Source organism: Mauremys reevesii, linkage group 19 (assembly GCF_016161935.1).
Source record: "Mauremys reevesii isolate NIE-2019 linkage group 19, ASM1616193v1, whole genome shotgun sequence".
In the NCBI taxonomy this organism is placed as follows: Eukaryota; Metazoa; Chordata; order Testudines; family Geoemydidae; genus Mauremys; species Mauremys reevesii.
Window position 1 is genome coordinate 20,972,295 of NC_052641.1, and position 20,530 is coordinate 20,992,824.

Consider the following 20,530-nt stretch of genomic DNA (forward strand, 5'->3'; position numbering starts at 1 on the left):
GCCAAAACTTTGAAAGGTCTCAATTCTGCCTTCTTCCTGTTCTACTCCTCTCATGGTACTGCTCTGGTACCTACCCCAATAAAGGAGAACTAACAACTTAAAATGCCTTGTTCAAAAATTTTAAGTCACACTTAACTTGCAAATGCCTGAACAGCAAATGTAACTTTTCTTGTCTGCATAGTAAACACTGGCATTTTAATCTGTTTGAATAATCAAAGTGCTGCTTTCCGTGCCTTCTTGGTTGCAAAGATTTGAACTGCTTCCTGCAGGTCCACAGTCTGGGCCAGCTCATGCTCTATTGAGATGGTTGCAAGGCTGACCAGCCTCTCCTGTGTCATTGTGGAGTGTAGACGTGTTTTTATTAACTTCAGCTTGGAGTAGCTGCGTTCTGCACTGGCAGCTGTTACGGGAAGTGTTAGAAGTATGCGCAGAGCAACAAAAGCATTTGGAAAGAGGGTGGTCATCTTATTCGTGCACATATATTCCATTCTATAGTCTGCAGAAGTGCCCCCCTCTACTAATCGGTTGCAATTGGTATTTGCTCCTCTTCTGCACAAGCAAAACGATCGGTGCATATTGGCCAATATCAAATCCAGTTAGTTTAAAGAAACAACATTGGCATGATTCATTAACTAGCCTTCATTGTACTGTTGCATCTCTAGGCTGCTTGTGGGCAGAATCTTATTATAAAGGAAGCTACAAGGCTATAAAAATGCCTTTTGTTAAGTGATTATTCTACAGGGGGGATTTTGGGGGGAGGGGAGGAAGAGACTTTTGGAGGGGGTGCTCAGGGAGCAGAAATTGCTCCTTTAAACTCCCAAGCTCCTGAGCCTCATAACTGACAGCTTTGGTGCAGCTCTGCCTGAAGAGTTTGAAAGTAGTGTTCCTTTCATTTTCCCAGCTAACTCCCTTTAGATTTTTTTTCCTAAATCCAACGATGGCTCCAGCCATCTAGCACAATGAATAATTAGGTTTTGGCAAACGCCCGGGAGTTCTGCAGTACTTCAGAGGAAAGAGCAAATCTCTGTGAACCAAGAGATCAAAGGCTATTAGATGATCAAATCAATGTAAACCAGTGGTACTGAGCAGAAGATTTTGATGTTCTACGTTGACTCGCATGTGCTCAGTATTCCAAAGTATTTACAAAGTAATAAGTCAGTTATAGGCCGAGCACTGGCTGAGAACAATGAAGATGTTGTTATACATTCAGGAATTCATCACACATAGCTTTGGCCATTGCACACTTCGTAGTAAAGGCAGAGAATGTTTGCCAGAAATCAGGGTTACTCTTCTTGGAAAAAACCCTTTGGAGGGGACCAGTTATTTCCACCTGGAAAGGCAGAAGGGACCTCAAGGTCTCATTGGGCTCTAGCATGATGGCCCATCTATCTAAGTTTTTATAAGCACCCCCATGGTATCTGAGCATCTTCTGAGCAAGGCACAACATACGAGAGAGAGATTTAATTAAATCCATACAGAACGTTTTACAAAGAGAACTCCTACGCAGTTTCCTGGAATATTTTTGAGCATGTGCAAGCTTCGTTAATAGCAAATAGCTTCTATGTTAGAATGTCAGTTTGATCAAGACATGGGAAATGCTTCAACTTTTGTAAATACCATTGAAAACTGTGGACGTAATTAATATTGCAGGATGCCTTTGGAAATACCCACTGCAGACATTGATAAGTGACCATACACTCGTGTCCGGTTTCCTAGAGTAAAGGAAAAGCTTTAGATTTGGATTTAGGCTTTGCTGAGGATATAACTTGTTACTCTTAAAGTGCTTCTTCTGTATAATAAAGATAAAAGCTTAGACTGCAAGCTCCTGGGGCAGGGACCATCCTTTTGTTCTGTTTGTACAGCACCTAGCACCATAGGGTGCTGGCTCCTATGTGCTACCGCAGTACCAACAGTTAGTTATAAAGGAACCATTCACACCCCAAAAACGAATGACACTGTGAAATCGGTACCATGTGGAATGGAAGGAGTAGGGAGTTTACAATGGGAGACTGTCAATTAATAATGCTGCCTAGCCATGAGTTTGGAGACAGGCATGTCCGATGTGTTCCTGGATCTCATTACAAGAATTTCAACCAAAGAGCCACAGACATCAGCAGTCCCACCCTTGCCCAGTAAAGTGGCATAGAAGTGACACCAAATTCTTGTGACCTGATTTTGACTTCATTGCAAGTTGTGGCTACTCAGCAAAGGACTTAATCAATCCATGAGCCTTGTGCTAACTTTTTGCCCACGGGTAAGTTTCATCCTTAGTCTTCAGCACTCGGCAGGATTTGGGCCCTAGTGTTGCATTCAGCGTCTCTTTAAGCTTGGTACAGTCACATGAAATACTTGCATGGATTTAGTCATGAGAGCACAGCAGCTGCTGTAGGCAGGCTCACAAAGTAAATGTCTTTTAAGGAAGGTAAATGACATTCAATGTGTTTGACATTTTCAGTTACTGGAGATGAATTTCCTTTATGATGAGAATGGCAAAATAGTTCTATTACTGCGAGGCCCTTGGTTCGCAAACAGCTCACGCTCGTCTCAAAAAATATTAACCCCCATTTCAAAATGTAATGCATTTAGACAGTCATAACTGCCACCAGCCTTGTTTTACTCTCTGCTATATTCCTTTTTTTACCAACTGTATACAATGCAATCACATTTCTGCATCTTTCAAAGCATTTCAAAGGCAGCTTCCATTAGAAAAAGTCACTCTATATATAATAAAGTCCCTTACATGCCAAAATATTTGTTTCCTTGGGGTTATAATTACATCAGTCACCAATATTGTGCTGTTTGTCCTAAAGCACTTCTCTGCACCAGGCAGGGATGCAACACGTAGCAAAAGTTCTGGACAGGAAGTGAAGTATCCAATTGCTATTGCAGGTGGTTCTTCGGGGAGCAAAACACAAGAGGAATTTGGTTGGAACACTGTGATTCTGCACAATAATCTAGTCTATAGATGGAGAAAAATAATATTTCCATACACTACAAAACAGCAATAAAACCCAAGATCAGGACAAGTATGGTTACTTCACAGGATCAGTCTTGAAAATAGAGTTTCAACTTTTTACCAAAAATCCTATTCAGTCCCCATGTAGGATGAGATAAATATACCTAAAGGGTTAAATTAGCTTGACTAAAAAGTAGATACGCTTTGCAGCCTGTGTAAAGTGCAAATAACTCCGTTGTGGAAAGGCCTTGAAAGGTGGTTTGCCTGATTGGAAATACTGGCTGATAAAATAGGAGGAAAGTCCTTGAAGAAGAGGCCCCAGTTATCAAGGATGATTCTGATTTTAGCAAAGAAAGGGATTCAAGAAGTAGTGACCACTGCTACGTAGGTTCCAATAAATAAGATATAAAAAGGTGGACACTCAAAGGACCCTTGTTGCTAGTGCCTGCCTGTCCATTGGGAGAGACCAAGATGAGTATGAGCTCCTTGGGCCTAGTTCTGTTGAACGTACCTGCTCAATACCTATACATGCATGGTATTGTATGGGTGTGATAATTGTTTAGGTGCTTAAGGCAGAGTTGGAGCAGCTGCCTATGGGCCATTCAGCCTTTAGATTTAATAAAATGAATTTATGATTAAACTGGTGTCATGGTGGTATCTTGCATTATTTATTATTATTATTAATAATAATTCCAACACCCCATCAGCAAGCAGTAGCAATATCAATATGCGAGTGTGTTTCACAATATTGATTTTATTTTATTTACTGCTTGGGAGCTGAATAATTTATTCTTGATTTTAAAAGCAGAAAGAAAAGAAATGAGTGGATAATATGTTGTGGGATTTTTGATTATTTATTTTGAAACATTACAGATTGACACTTGGGAGCCTGCTCCTATAATTGCTACTGCTGATGAATCCAGATTGTTATAATTAAAGTCGGAGTGTGGCTCTATTCCCTTACAGATAATCACCAATTTGTTCCAAGGATGTTTGTTACTTTTTTGTCCCCAAGAAGAAACTCAAATGTCCTTGGAGCACAAAGACTCATCATCCACTATTGTGTGAACTACTTTAACTTCAAGAGGTTTTGAATATCTTTGTTGCTGGGCAATTATCAGGAATAAATTAAGTCTTTCAACTCTATTAAAAGCAGAATAATCCATTACAAGCTGCTAAAATGAAAACTGACCACTGTTGCATGCAGCAGCTATTGCCATAAACACTGAGCAAAGAATGTGCAGACACGAGTCACAAGGAAAACCACATCATCCATTTCTTTTCTATTTGTATATTTTCATCACGTGAAACAGCACAGGTTCCGTTGTGCGGGAACGCAAAGCATTGGCAGTTGAGGGCAAAGAGAAGTCCTGTTTTGGGTGGCTTAGTGTCCAGTCAACGTTCACGTCAAATTCCCAGTAATATTAAGGGGAGTGTAAGGCACACATGAAAAGGAGACTAAAACCTCAGGTTTCTTAAACACAGCTCCTGCATGGCCAAGAAACTCATGCAATTCATGCAGCTGCAAACTTACTGTGAAAGTGAGGAATCCATACTGAAATCTTCTGCATGTGGCCTACAGACACAGAGTAAAAGCATCATAACAAATGAGACAAACATCAACTATACCATAACGGTTACCAGGGGGAATGGACAGGACTGAGGAGTACAGACCTGTTAAAGGAAACTAACATAAAACAGACAAAACCAATCATTATAATGGGCCAAATTCAAAGATATGCTATCAATGGAGCTGCATGCAATTATCTGGGCTAGAATTTGGCCATGTGTCTGTTAATATCCTGATCAACATTCTATTTACTGTGTATTGGATGTTAGGCATCAAACAATATTATGTAACAAGATTTTTGGGGTCTGTGTTTACTTTTTTTTTAAAAAAAGGCCCAGCTATACTATATTCCTACACATGAAAAAATAAAATGTTATATTTGTTGCAAATTATATTTGCACTATTTTAATACAGTGTCACATCTGTTGGGAATAACTTTGCCCTTTTTGGTGTTTCTCATGGGTTACACACCGGATTGATCCTGAATGCATGTGTTTTTATTTTACATTCGCTGTGCATTAGACAAAAGGAAGACAGACAAGTAGCAGAACAAAGAAGAACAATGAGGGGGATATTAATGGCACTAATGACAGAAAGAGGAGATGGGGTAAGAACACAAGGAACACGCAAGAGAGAGTAGGAGTTAAAGGAAACATTGAGTTCCAAACAGCCCTCATGGGATTTGAATGCTCCTGTACTGTACATTTCCAAAGTGTGCTAAGCACTACCTGTGCCAGTTTTCAGGTACCCATCTCTCTTTTTCTAATGGCTAAGCATCTTGGTTCTGTTCAGAATCCAGCTTGTTGTGACTTGCCCAAGGTGTCACAACAAGAAAAGGCCTTGTTCAACCTATTACAGCAATCTCCAGGCTCAGCGCACATCATCCCATAAGGACATGTAGGACTAGCAGGAATGAGGTAATTATTCTGGCTTGGATCACACAGGTGAGGAAGGTTTCAGAGTGGTAGCTGTGTTAGTGTGTATCAGCATCAAGAGCTCCTATTCCTCAGCACTGCAGGGCACTATATAAAGTCACCGACCAGAAGGCTCTGCTACATTAATATGAGTCCCCATTATCTTTAATCTAGGCAGATCCACACAACTGCTTCTTCAGCCAGAAAACCAGCAGCCGGCTCTCTAGATCACCACAGCTACAACGCTGCAGCCTGCACTGGGCTCTTTGCCTGGAGACGCTGTTGTCCCCAGAGCCTTTATATCCGCACCAGCCTAGTGCCTTCAAAAAACCCAAAGCCAAGCTGAATTTGGCTCCAGCGGGCATTCAGACCATTGTGCTGTCTCCACACTTTCTGGGCTGCCATCCCATTGCCATTAGTTCAATCAAGATGCTGCTTGGTACAATCAGGGATGCTGAAACTGGACCAGCCCCCTAAAGCATTTGTGAAGCAAAACACCGTAATTAATCAGTTGCCACAAGGACCTAAAAACTGGTCTGGTTTCGTTTAATTAATACTTCTCAGGAAAAGCTGAGGACCATTAAAATTGACAAACAATCTTACGCTGCTGAGGACTTACTCTACGTAGCAAAGATTAAGATTGCAGCCGTTGGGGCCCAGTTTTGTTTGCCACAGAACTCAGGCAAGATTCAGCTCCCCAGATCCCTTTGGACATGGTCCTGCGTAGCTCACACTATGGCCTTTTGCTCCATCACTGGCTCCTGGGAACACAAACTCCCTCAAGGAGAGTAGCCCAAATGCAAATAGTCCACTAGCTGAACTTCGCATACACCGGTGCCAAGGAAAGAGAGGAGATCTCCGGGAAAGACTCCGTGATGGGCTTCCATTAGCATAACTGGGGGACTCCCCCAGTAATCCAGTCCCCACACAACACTTCTCCCATGTTAAACACCTCACCTGCTGTTAAACAGGGCTGGGATGAATCTCCCCATAAGCTGCTCTCCATTTCCTCTTCATTCCCTAGGTGCGAGTGTGGGAGGGAATGGAATTCACTCCACTAAATGATCATTAATTCCAGTAAGGACTGTGAGATCAGGGTAAAATTCCACTGGCTTAATTTCCTTTGAAAGAGACACATCTCACATGGCTGTAGCCCAAGCGAGGTGAGTGAAAGGGCCGGGATCTGCAGTCCTTACTGAAGTCCCTGGCAGGGTGGTACGAGTGAGGGAGGAGGGGGGATGGTCTCTTTGATCTGGATGCCAACTTGAGCCTGGGGGACCCCAGTTCAATTCTCTGCTCTGCCTCAGACTTCCTGCGTTAACCTAGCTAAGGCATTTTGGGCTTGTCTGTACAGTTAGTGTGTGGCAAGCTGGGGTGTAAGCCTACCTCACACCAGCCTGCCACACACGCCCTGTTCCCTAGTGCACTCGGATCGTCCCCATTTCAAAGGGCACTAGGGAGCTGTGTGTGTGTGGCAGTGGGGTCCCCCCAGACAGTGAGGGGTCCCGCCACAGCTTGGCAGGCTAGTGTGAGGTAGATTTTCACCCCAACTTGCCCCACGCTGTTCATAGAGACAAGCCCTTCGTCTCGCTGTGCTTCAGTTCCCCATCTGTAAAACGGGGATAAGCAATCCTCCACAGGGATGTTGAGAACATAAGCCCGTTAAAGATTGTGAGGTGCTCAGGTACCACAGTAATGGGGGCCAGATGAGTCCCAGGGAGAGAGAGTGAAGAAAGTCTTGAGTAAGCAAAGCAGAGCTGAGACCCCTGGGATAAGTGTCGGTGGATATAGACCCCTGATTGGGTAAGGGCTACCAGCCGAGTCACTGGAGCTGGCTAGAAAATGCCAAGGAAAACTCAACATTCCTGTTGACATTTCAAAATATTTCAGTCACCCTGTATGCTGGTAAAGAACATGAAAATTTGTTTTGATGAACATTTCACAAGGAAAAATTTCAAAACAATTTCAACCAGCTCTTCCTCTCACATGATGGGGCCAGACACATCCTGCAATTCCCAGTAGGGGCCAGACACTACACTGGGGTTCCCTTTTTGTAGTATGTGCAGTAGCGTTTGGGTAAGTAGAACAGAGCGCATTGAGCACCAGCACCGCTCTATTCGACTCTAACCTGTATTTCAAATGGACCAGCGCCCTTCAGAGGATTGCAAGTCCTCATGCCAAATGCACAAACCACACATGGATCAATGCTCAAAATACACAAGGATTGTTTGTGGATAAAGGAGCAAGCACGTCAGTGTTTGTGTATTACCAGAGGCCACTGATAGAATAACTGTCAGAATAACTATGTTGCTCCAGGGTGTGGAAAATCCAGACCCATGAGAACTACAGTTATACCAGCCTAACCCCTATTGGAGATGGAGCTATGTTGACGGGAGGCCTCCTCTCGCTGACATAGTTACTGTCCCCTGGGGAGGTGGATTAACTACGCCGATGGGAGAAGCTGTCCCGTCAGGGCAGGTAGCGTCTTCACTAAGCGCTGCAGTGCCGTACGCATAGACAAGCTCTCCGTTAGGCAGTAGATGCCATTGTTGGTTGAATGATCCATCTGTTGATTCATGCATTCCTTACGATACACAGCGCTAGCTCACAGCTGGTTTGGACAGAAATTACCTCCCGGCCCCACCACCTCCTCTTTCTCCTGGCAATGCCTGGTTCCAAGTTTTTCCCCTAGGCTTAAGCAAGCAAAATTACACAAAACAATGGACGATTTTATCTGGAGATCGTCTCTGATGTGACCACATACACAAAGTGCTGGATAAGCAGTTTCTAGCCTTGTTCCAGACCTGAAGAAGAGCTCTGCATGGCTCAAAAGCTTGTCTCTCTCAGCAACAGAAGTTGGTCAAATAAAAAGCTATTACCTCACTCACCTTGACTGTCACTGATGGCTGAATTAGCTGTTTGTGTTTTGGCATCCAGCCTCTTAGTAAGATGAGTACCTTGCAAAACTCCACCTATGTGAACTATTTATAACTTAAGTGCATTAGCCAGGAAGGGCCAGCATTTCTCCTGCCCGGGACCCAGGTTGCCACTTCTCTGTTAGACAGATTCAAACAAGGTTTTACAAGGACTAAAACTATTTTACAGGTAGCATTGTGTGTGTTATTTGCCAGCAAAAGAACAGACAGCCTATTGGGCTTAGTGCAGCAGGCCAAGGACCCTGCTCCTAAAGGCAAAAGAGAAAGAGTCACACATGCAAAGAACATGCATGGATCATGCCTAATAAAAGATACTTGCATATTCCATTCACTGATCTTTGCATTCTTCCATTCTTGCCAACTTAATCTTGCCACTTCACCCCAGAAATACAGGACCCTGATTACAATTCCATCCAACAAGATTATATACCATTTATGGGCTCTGCTCCACTTCTGAAAACTTTCTACATCACTTCCCTCCAGCAACATATGGTCCCTCTTTACCATCATCTAATACCAGAGTCCTTTTATCTTATGCACAAACAGCTAATGTCCCACTGAGCCCAATGTGACTGCAACCCACTAGAGTCTTGGGAGCACACAAGTGAGGACTAACCAGTGCCTAAGGCAGTGGGATGTTCGGATTAACAGGATCTATAAAACCTTAGTGAAAGCTCACTGCTTTGTCTACCATGGAATGGCTACGGCATCAGTTCAGAACGCAGAGCAGTAGGCTGCAGGACTGACCCTGGCTACAGTGGCATCCCAGACCTCTGTGGACTAGGAACCAAGCCTGCGTCTCCACACTGTAGCTCTCCCTTACTCTTGGACATAAGAATCTTCATGATTCAGGGAGAATTGGCTCAGCAGGAATCCTAGGCTGACTCCTTCTAGATGGTAGCCAGAGGGGGCTCCTTTTTAATACCTCATTCAAAGGCTGTGCAGCATCCCAGCAGCTGGCAGTGGGAATGAGCTTAGTTCCTTGCAGAGCCCTTGAACCCAGGCCCTTCAAACTCAACTATGAGAATGCTCCGAGCCGAGCTAAACTGCTGCGCGTAATTATTGGGAGTAATAGTCACTTACAAGAGAGCGAATAAAGCCCGGAGCTGGTGTCAACACTCATTAGTAACCCTATATGAGGATACAAAATAATTCAAGTGTCCCATACGAGCACAGCATGAAAAGGAATTTGAGAGACATGCCAAGTCATCCTATTTATGCATATCTAATTGTACTGATACTTCGTTCCGGCACAGCACCCACAAATCACAGCAATGAGATGGAGTTAGAATACACACCTTAATCTCAGGGTAATACATTCAGAGCCAGACCTATACCTTGTTTGCTTGTGTCCAGGATATGGCTCAGTAATACCAGCATCTCTGACAGCCACTGTCAGACTCCTCGCATGGCCTTTTTAACATGGCAACCACCTTATTAAGGTTAAATTAAGCCACAAGGGGATGTTTCTAGATCTAGGTGCAATAAAATCTCTGTATGAACCACGAATCTGTCTTAAGGAATTGTTTTACTGTCATTATAACTTTCCTATAGATGCTGTTTTAAAATAAAGCCCCCAGAGATTTGGATTCATGTCATACGACTTGTACCAGAAGAGATGAAGTTTATCCAGCTTTAACTCTGATTCTGTTTCCCAGCTGCTCTGTCATATGTTGTGAGGGTACATCAGCTCCTAGGGAAAAAGGATTTTTTTTCCCATGAAGTGATCTCACTAGGACTAAAGAGAGCTCTATACAGATCACCTGATTCTGTATGCTTTAGATATCTGGGAAATAGCAGCCAGTTAGCCATGCTGTCATGAATTTTTTCATTCCTCCTCCCTTAGGAGAAAATAAGAGAGATTAAAAGCAGATAATGTCATTTTCTTCTCCTGTCTATATTTTACATCCTGTCAATTTGCACCGTTCTACTTTCTGATCACCACAATGCAAGTACACTCTCCTGTTGGCATTCTTTCACTGCAAGTTGTGATCATTGCAGCACTCAGAAGCATGCCAGGTCCCTGCTATGAAGAGCGTACACTATAATATTACATGTGATACAAGTGAAAGTGACAAACAAAAGACCAGGAAGAGCTGTGGGGAAAGAACTAGGGTTATAAGTGCTAACATTAGACAGTTACTCGGTTCAGTTATGAGTACATCTAGATGGCTCAGTTACTGTATAACATGCACACCTGTATGTTAATTAACTCACTCTGATAGGAGACCAGCAGGAGTGAGTTTTTAGATGGGATCTGAATGAGAAGAGGTGGGTGTCCTGGTGAGTAGGATGGGGGAGGGTGTTCTGGGCATAAGGGGCATCATGGAAGAAGGTACTGAGGTGGCTTTGGGAAGAGGAAATGCAAAAGACATCAGGGTTTGCTGTTCAGACAGTGCTTGGAGTTTCTGATGAAGGGGAAGCTCCAGTATCCCATGCTACTGGAGCGTCCCTGGAACATACAGAGCTTAGCAAAAAGTCCATTTTTCTATATATTTGCTGCTTTCAAGAAGGTGCTCAGCTTCCATCTCCAGAAGAGTCACTTTGTGACTGATCCAACGGACGGTGCCACTCCAGGAGGCTTTGGATCGAGCTCACATCAGTGAGAAACTGACAGCACAAGGTTCCCCCATATGGTCCTCCATGGCTCAGAGAGGTGACACCCACGAAAGCTTATGCCCAAATAAATCTGTTAGTCTTTAAGGTGCCACCAGACTCCTCCTTGTTTTTGTGGCTACAGACTAACACAGCTACCCCGCTGATACTTCATCCCTCCTTTACTGCTCTAAACTCCTGCAAGCCCAACACCACAGCCTGGGTGTCTGCAATACAGTGACTCAGGCTAGAGGGGAAAAATTAATTCTCTTTGCAGAATTACACTCCCGTCAGTTCAGAGAGGAAAAGAAATAGACAATTGTTTTTTTCCTGAAGGAAGAAAAAAATCCATAAGACTGTGGAGGGGGTTTCATTGATATTTTTTAGACATCTCTTGCCTGTGCAAAAGCAAGGACTGTGCACAGTTCTCTGCTGGTTCCCCTTTCATCATTCTCAGTGTGACAATCAATATTGGAAAACGCTCTTTATTCCATTCCCCCTACGGAACAGCCGTATCAAACACCTGACAGACCCATCAAGGAATATAACAAGAGAAGACATGACAATGCCACTTGGGGGAGGTTTAATGTAGCTGAGTTGTGCTTTACAAGCCATTCCCCCCGGCACAGTTTAGGTTCAACAACAAAAAATAGAACGTTGTATTAAAAAAAAAAAGAGTGAGTCAAAGGGAAAGATAATAACTTCTTAGGCTAAATGGAATCTAGGGATGCTAGAAGTGCCCCCATGTGGTTTAATTTAGCCTTCATGACTCTCCATGTGTGCCAGCCATGGTGACAGCTATTAATTCTGGTGGCTGGAGAGTCACAATTGCTGGTATGAACAGTGGTGATGTTGATCATGTGGGTAATAATCACTGTCAAGGCAACAGATGCTGCTGTATCAATTGTTCTAAAGGCAGATATTCCTGATGCAACAAGATGGTACCCTTGACTTAACATCCTCAATGACCAGGCTGTTGGGTGATGAGGGACGCAGAGGCTTTAACAGCCCATGAGTCACAGATGGTGTAAGACCTTGAGTAGCAGAGCACAGGGCTGATGAATGGGTGTTCTGGCAGGAATGGATCTTCCTGTCTTGCTTTTTGGCTGCTGGGCAGCTAGGCGATTCACCTTTCCACCAGACTGCTGCCATATCCCCAGCTTGATTCCAACGTATTGAACCAGGCAATGCTTGAGGCACTTTTTGAATGGCATGAGATTTTCCAGGCACTCTAGGCCCGGTGCTGGTGCTTTCCGGGACTGGAAGCAGGAAGCCAACGAACACTGAGCTCTGGGGTACTGATCCAGACTCCACTTGCCGACAGTTAGACAAACCAGCCTGCTTCTGTTTCCCTCAAGACACTCAGGGGCCTCAATATTTCCACAGGGGAAAAAAGTTGCCAGAAATGCTGTACCCTGATGTGGGAGGCTTGGAGCTAGAGCGTGTGTTTAGGCATCGCCCTGAACAAGGCTCGGTGGGTGAGCTGCATCACCACAGGAGTAGCCCTGGGATGCGCTGAGCCTCAGACACCCGTGTAAGTCACAACTCCTGCCCTGTCTCCTCCCTGCTCTAGAGGCTGATAGCAGCAGTAATCACCATTCTCTCCATGTTGGCTCAGCTACTCTGGCAGACAAGCCGGGTGGAGACAATTCTCTGCCCATCCCCCACCCCTCCCCATCCTTTTGCTCTGGGGAGGGAGGAAGTGGGTGGCATAATGCCACCTATTCCTGTGTGCCCAGATGCAAGGTCTGTCCAGCCAGGGTAGAATTAAATCGTCTTCTCTCTTCCACCCTTCCCTGGGTATGTTACCAGAGTAATGATCTAACCCTCACATCACGGGGAACCTACAGGGAAGCCATTTGAACTGCTGAAAGCTGGGACCACGGAAAGGCAGGTGCTGGCATGCGAACGGACACTGAAATGAAAACAAACAGGAAGACACCTGCAAACACTTGCTGTGCTGACATTTTAGCTGCTTTTGTTAAACGTGGTCTTCAGTGTCAATGGTGCCGTTCAGAGCACCGCTATTAATGCCATCTGTGCTTTGCTTGGAATAACAAAGCACTTACGCACGTGCCTAACTTTAAGTACATGCATAAGCCCCATTGACTTTTAGCAGAAATCAGCTACACGCTTGAAGCTAAGCACCCGCTTAAATGCTTTGCTGAACATGGGCTCTAAAAAGCAGCAATGGCCTATCAGAGTGTAATAACAGGCAGTGGCCTCTGGAATCTCAGGCCTATGATTGGCAACTGGATTTGAACCCCTCTGCCATCAAGGGGAATGGTTTGTCAGTCTCTTATTTCCCTATTCCCAGAATCGCCAGCAGCAGCCATCAATTTCTTCACATTAAGCAAGTGCCCAGCTCTGTGTTTCACAGCAGGATAGCAGCTCAAACGGTGACTAGAACTGAGAAACGGGGGATTTGAGAGGTAACTCAGTGGTAAATATTGACACCCCCATATCACTTCTCTTCATAGCACTCACTCTTCCCCTCCCCACCTGCAAACTTTTTACAACTCTTTTGTATTTTAATATTACATGTAGCAAGTTCTCAGCCTCGCCTGTGCTGTTAGCAGGGAGTGAGTGGAGAGGAATTCTATCCGAAGCTAGTTTGATTCTTGGTTTTTGGAAATTTGGGGGCATCAAGCAGGTGTGTTAGTGCTTTTCTGCCTGGTCTAGTGTCACTGTGGTTAATATTATTCTGGCCTTTTATTAGTTGTGTTGTGCTAGCACCTAAAAACCCCAGTCATGGACCAGAATCCCACTGTGCTAAATGCTATACAAATGCATAACACAGGCACTTGCTGTATATAGGTCTCTGACAATGCCTGTAGCATTTAAGTAGTTGATTTCATTTAATCAAAAGCTATTGAAAACAGTTCATTGTAATGATGCTCGACGTGGAGCAGGAGGTAGAAAAGGGAGCACTATCCTGCACTGGAGCGACACCACTTCAGCCCATTTCCAGATGACCCTACGACTTCAATAAAGCACATTCCAAAACGTCAAGGGGAAGCCACAGGGGCACTGCTGATGGCTGTATTACCAGAGGCTCTTCTGTCCCTTCTGAGACGGGGTAGGAAAATCCCCGCAGCGTGGCACAGCTCTTCTCACACTGTTTCCAGGCCACTGCCAGGTTGGAGCTCAACAGGTAGCTGTCCAGCAAACGCCTCCTGAAAAACTGCAGCAGCAGCAGTAAGTGCTAGCCAAGAATTAAACCGTGATCCCCCCAGGCCTACCAATCCTTCATGGTGCACTGACTGCACTGGGATAACAGTACAGCGCTCGAACGTCTCATTCCATTCATCATTTCCAGCCCATTGCAGCAGCCACCCAAAATCAGCAGGGCTTAAACATACCATTGGAATGGGGAAGTTCTGCAGTGCCTGAAGCTGTATATTGGGTCCTGCCACCAATTTCGTATTTACTGCAGAGACAAAGTCATTCATCATTAAGTTCCATGCACACACCAGCCCATGCTAATCAAAACTTCTCCTGCGACACACATTTCCAAAGATATATCAAGGTAGACAAAGAGCTGTCAAACTAAAATACACACAAATTAATTCGTAAATAGGAAACTCCAGACCGCAAGACCTGGCAAAGAAAAAAAAATCTAGGGTCCTTGAGTAAAGGGCATTTATGGACAGAGCTGGAATCATGCCGATCAGGAAGTCAGTCAGACTGAACAGCTTTTACGGAGCAGGATTTCCCAGGCAGACCAATCAGCTCAAGCTCATCTAGCTCAAAACTATGGGCCTGGTCCAGAGAGGTACTGAATGCTGAAATCAATGGAAGTTGAGGGGGAATGGGACTTCTTGCGATCAGGCCCTAATTTCTCCTCTCCTCGGAACAGCTTAGTTTATTGTGGGACGGTTTAGTCTTTGTACGATGTATAATCAGAAACAGAAGTCAGTAGAAAGTTTAATCTCCCCAAATTCCCTTCCTGTAGTAAGCAAACACACTGGGTCAATTAGTCTTTGTGACGTTACAGAGAGCACCAGACATCCTGATCCTCTTTGCACAGAAGTTGCAATGATTTTTTTCCCGGACAAATAAAGCTTCCTTTATCAGTCCCAGATCTTCTGGCTTTCTGTGGTGCAGCTCTCCTAACTCCAGAGCCTTACCTGCACTACCAAACTTTGTAGCTATAAGTTCCAACTATAGCTGGAAATTTCCACTGCTTGCATCCGAAGAAGTGGGTATTCACCCACGAAAGCTCATGCTGCAAAACATCTGTTAGTCTATAAGGTGCCACAGGATTCTTTGCTGCTTCTACAGAACCAGACTAACACGGCTACCCCTCTGATACTTTGTAGCTATAATTCTGCATTGGTGATAAGTAACAATGGTGGAAGTTGTAGAATAGGCAGGGCTCAAGTATTGTTACCACTGTGTAAAAGCTTAAACTCTGTCTTCACTATTGCTAGCGTTGATGGAGAACTGCAGCGCCGAAGTTTGTCAGTGTAGATGCTTTAAAACAGCTGTGGAAAGGTCACTCGATTAGCCCCAGTAACTAAACTAAGCTATTCAGAGGTGAAACATTTTTCACCAAGGAGAGAAGTATTGATCCATTACTGAGATTTTAATAAGTTTTCCTCTGATGGATTTCAATGTACAAGAAAAACAAAAGAAAAAAAAAAGACAGAGCATCCAATTGCCCCATACTTGACTAAAGAATTTTTCATTTTCTTTAGTGAGTTGGAGGATAGTAAATAATGGCTGGGAGTCTTCATGGAGATGACTGGCTGCTGGCCAACATAACAAGACCTGTCTGATTCCAAAGGACTAGGTGTTTATCTCTCAATTGGCACGTTTGTGGGCAGTCTCCGAGCAAGAGGACAGGGAAGGAACCCGGATTCCCCTGTTGTTTCTAGAGGTAATTCCTGTGCAACAGGGTTGAGGCACATCAATGGAGACACGTGAACAAAGCCTGAGCTGGTTTTACGCATGTATCATCAGGCCTTGAGCCTGTGAATTCAGCATCTTTGGCAAATACATTCACATTGACATGCCCATTTTCCTGCCCTACGCAGCTGAAACACTAGCCTTGCTGTTGTGATGCTCTAAGAAAAAGTACTTTAATTCATATCAAAATTTGGCCTTTTTAGCTACTACTCACAGAGATAATAAGTGTAGGGTTTCAGTAAACTACTAGAGCACTCGAAGGAGAACCATAATTTGTTAATGAGAAGGCACATAGAATTTCCCCAGCTGTAAACGGAGACCAATACACATGTGTGAAATGATCCAACAAGCTCAGCCACCCTCATTGCAAATTAGATTATTATACACATTAGCAGTGAGGGTCTCTTCCAGGCCCTCCATTTGTGTTTGGTTTTCCACTGATTTTTTTAAATGCCACAGGGACACATTTATGAGGACAAAACAACAGATGATCTGGTTTTCTCCAAATATATTCCTGGGTGATTAATATGCAATGAGAAGATTATATCAGCCCTAGCTTCCTGAGGAAGGAGAAAAATGCTCATAATAAACCAAACACAACTGAAAAAAATTGAGAACCCATATGCCCAGCCCTGAGGCAGATCCAACAGAATATCAGGACAAGACATGGCAATTGCCAAGATTTCTCTACTAGATTTGACACATATGCACATTCATCTAGCTGCTATGCAGCTTTATTTCCAATACAAATCTTGATTTAATGACTTCCCTCCTCTCAGCATTATTAAAGCCTAACTCAAGCCACTGACCAGCACTGTCCAAATCCCAGACAAATGGAGATGGATGAAAATTAAACAAGTAGAAAAAATCTAGCAGGGGTGAAATCGTTATACAAACTGTAAGGAAAAACTGACACTTAAATAACCTGAGGGAGCGAATGCTGAATTGTGAAGTCCTCTCACGTGCCACCAAGATGTGTGCGGGGGAAGGCAGCGGCAGAAATTATCTATTACGGTTCATTAATTTTACTTCCAGCTTCTTGTATGTGAAGGCCTTGGCCAGGTGCCCATTTCCGTGAGCCTCACAGAATGCCAACGGGAACCAGCCCATGAAACTGAAGAACATCTTGTTTACCAGATGGAACCTTCGAACAGAGACTTGAGTGTAATGGATAGAAAAGTAACTCTCTCTGGGATTGCTTTAGCCACTTTTCTCGGGGCAAATTCTGAGACCACAGGTAGGTTTAAAAATATGGAAGCAAGACGCTTCTCACCATCTAAAAAATAGGTCAACATTAAACTGGAAAAAATACTGGAAAATATTAGGGTTGGTTGAAAGTTTTCCATCAACACTTCCTCCACTATCTGAAAATTAAGTTTTCAGCAAAATAAAAATGTGGATGTAAAAGTGTCTCCTTCCCTCACATTTTTTTCATTTTTCAGCTGAAGTTTTCCAGTTTGGGGCTACAGGGAAGGCTCTTTTCCTCCCTTGCAGCTGTCCCAGAAACGAATCACAACTGATTCTCACAGCAGCTCTGCAAAGGTAGGTGTAGCAGCAGGGCTGGCTCTACTGTTTTCGCCGCCCCAAGCAGCACGCCAAATTGCTGCCGCAGACGGGGGCAGTCCGTGTGCCGTTAGGGCGGCACGCGTGTTTCTGCGGCGGCGGCAATTTGGCATCAGCTTCTGTCTTCAGCCAGAAGACAGAAGCTGCACCACCGTGGACAGCTGAACATAGAAGCTGCTGCCAAATTGCCACCGCGGGAACGCACGAGCCGCCCTAACAGCACATGGACTGCCCCCGCCATCTGCGGCGGCAATTCGGCATGGTGCTTGGGGGCAGAAACACACGGACTGCCGCCCCTTGCAGATTGCCGCCCCAAGCACCTGCCTGGAATGCTGGTGCCTGGAGCCGGCCCTGTGTAGCAGAATAATTCTTGTTTTACAGGTGAGGAAACTGAGGATACAAGAGACTTGCTCAAGCCCCTCAGCAAGATGATCCAGGAGGTCTTTTCCCTCTCTGGTTTACAGGATCCTACAACTACTATTAGCCACATCCAGACCTTGCCCAAATGAGCCCTCCAGATAAATGCCCTAAGGAGTAGAATTCAAGTGTGGAATTCTAAATAGCAAGTCTCACAAGCTACAAAAATAAAAATAAAATCCAGCCATGAAGCAAATTTTAAGTTCCGTCTTGGAATCACCAGAGAGAAAACCATTGTGAAGACAAAGGGGATTTTTCCTTTGGCTTGAATTCATCAGCTCTGTCAAAGATTTTGAGGGCAAGCATTATGTAGCATTGGCGAGGGAACCGTATCCAGCGACTTGCTATTGTCACAGTTGCTATGTTCCGCATTATGATCATTATTAGAGTGCCGTCTGCAGTGTTGTTGTAGCTGTGTTGGTCCCAGATTATTAGAGAGAGAAGGTGGGTGAGGTAATATCTTTTATTGGACCTGAGCAATGTGAAACTCAAAAGCTTGTCTCCCCCCACCAGCCAAAGTTGGTCCAATAAAAGATATTACCTCACCCACCTTGTTTCTTGTTAGAATATAGAATAATTGTTAATTCTACATCAGCCACCGCCCACCTTTGGAGATCTGCGGGAGGTAACACTGGGCATTCTTCTACCATATGCTTCGAAATCAATTAGCATTGCTGGATAGAATCAGCAGCTCCTAAACACTCAAACTCAGGGTTGCCAAGATGTCATGGGAGAATATTAATGTGGTTTTAATTTACTGGGTTTCTGTGCAACCCGCCTCCACCCTTCCATAACTGCAGCCTTACAGCACTACGAGGAAAGAAAAACAGATGTGCCAATCCGTTGGTGCCACACCACCCTGTCAGCCAAGCCCAGGTCTCTGCATCTGACTGGAATGCATGAGACCAAAACCTGCCCTTCCGGACACAGAGGGAAAAGCAACTTGAAAGGGCCCCAAGGCTTGACAGCTAACTGCCGCCTGGGGTAAGCAGGAGGCATCATCGCTACTGAAGCCATTGCTGACAAACATTAAAAGATTAATTTGGAACCACGGGCTGACATGAGAACTATTTAGTAGATGAAGCCACAAGGGCAGCGACCTGAGAGAGAGGAAACCGTTCGTAAAGAGAGAATGCTGCCCGCAGCATTCTGAATGGCAGCCATTTGCAAGGCCTGGGATTTACTATAAGTTGAAAGACAACCACTGGGTGATTATTAGAACAAAAGGGAACAATAAAATCTCACTTATGGATGAAGAAAAGTAATTGCACCTCTGCCCACACCGCACAGCAGTGTCTCAGTGTCTGGGAGCTTTGTACCATCACTAGTGCGCTGGAGTAATTCTGCCCCCTATTCTGTGGCGACGGGCATGTCTACACAGAGATAAGAGACTCCTGGCACGGTCATGGCTGGCCCAGCTCAGCCGACTCGGGCTCACAGGGCTTGGGCTACAGGGCTATAAACTTGCAGTGTAGATGTCCGGGCTTGAGCTGGAGCCCAGGCCCTGAGAGGGAGAGCCCTGCCTGTAGCAGCACAAATGTGATTCCACAGCACTGGGGCGGAATCGAGGCAGCAGGGAGAAAAGAAATCCCATGCATCACATCCAGGTTGGCGGTGATAGTCAAGATGGGAGCAGCAGCAGTGTCCTAACTTCCATGTCTGCTTTGAACAAGGCTAGTTGACATGATGGTCAAAACACGGCTACCCCTTGAGTACTTATGCTCCCTCTGGTGCGACATCAGTAGTAGCCACATGGGCACATTTCTGTTTAAAAAGGTAAAGGAAGACACTGCTTCATTAAAGGGCAGGTGACCACCGAATGGTGACTCTGGAGACCTGGACTATATTCCTGGTTCTGGCCACAAATTACATGTGACTTCAGGCAAGTCACATGAATCTCTCTGTACCTCAGTTGCCTACCTCGTAGGGACATTTGGAGGCTAAATTCCTCAGTGTTTTTCAAGGGCTTTGAGATCCTCAGGCAGCATATACTACAGAAATGCAACAGTGCAATCATAAAACAAACAAATTAATTCCCAATAAATGAGGAGGCTCAGAGGACAGTAATCTGAAAGTCCCACTCCTAAGAGTCAATTATTCAATCTCAGGGATGAACCTATAAAGAAGAAGCACTTCTGATAGGATGAGTCAGTGTCCTCAAGGTTTCTGCTCCAACACCTTGCCCATTGGGTACTTGTTTAGGGGGCTAACTTTGGAGAGTTTGGCTTTCTTTCCATTTAGGAAGGGGGGAATTGGAACATCTGTAGTATCTATTTGCAAACAGACAATGTTTGCTGTTGTTCAAGAAGACTGATCCTTCCCCCAGTACATTTTCTTCCTACTCTGGAGGTTCTTCACTCCCCTAGAGATGCTCCAAGAGGCACTTCGGTAAATTCGTTGCATTAAAAAACACTTCTCCTGTAGAACAACTACTCTCCAATTTACTGCCTTCATTTCAAAGAAGAAATTTACACCTTAGTACCCCTGGTACGTTCAAAGATAAAAGCAATTACATAAGAACACCAGTGCTGGTTTCAGAACCATGCGAGTCAGGAGGTCGTAAGAACTCCCAGTCTTTCTAGGCATAGAAAGGTTGTGGGAATTCTGCTCCAATGTGGCGGGGAGGGACAGCGCATGAAATGGTGTTGCTTTCATCAGACTGCAGAAT

General features: G+C 44.6%; 1 protein-coding gene and 1 long non-coding RNA gene across 6 annotated transcripts in view; one reads left to right on the top strand and one right to left on the bottom strand.

The window, feature by feature from the left end:
- The window catches only part of KCNT1 (potassium sodium-activated channel subfamily T member 1), a 165,121-nt gene that overhangs the window by 92,625 nt on the left and 51,966 nt on the right, over positions 1-20,530 (bottom strand). The gene's annotated exons all lie outside the window — the stretch shown is intronic.
- Positions 11,870-18,642, top strand: LOC120386901. 4 transcript variants are annotated; one of them, XR_005589971.1, is made up of 6 exons: positions 11,870-12,505; positions 13,289-13,403; positions 15,672-15,853; positions 16,918-17,119; positions 17,325-17,424; positions 17,827-18,642. It is a non-coding gene; the product is annotated as an uncharacterized LOC120386901 (long non-coding RNA). The 4 variants fall into 4 exon arrangements; XR_005589973.1 differs by lacking the exon at positions 16,918-17,119 and having other exon boundaries at positions 11,871-12,505; XR_005589972.1 differs by lacking the exons at positions 15,672-15,853; positions 16,918-17,119 and having other exon boundaries at positions 11,872-12,505; positions 13,289-13,414.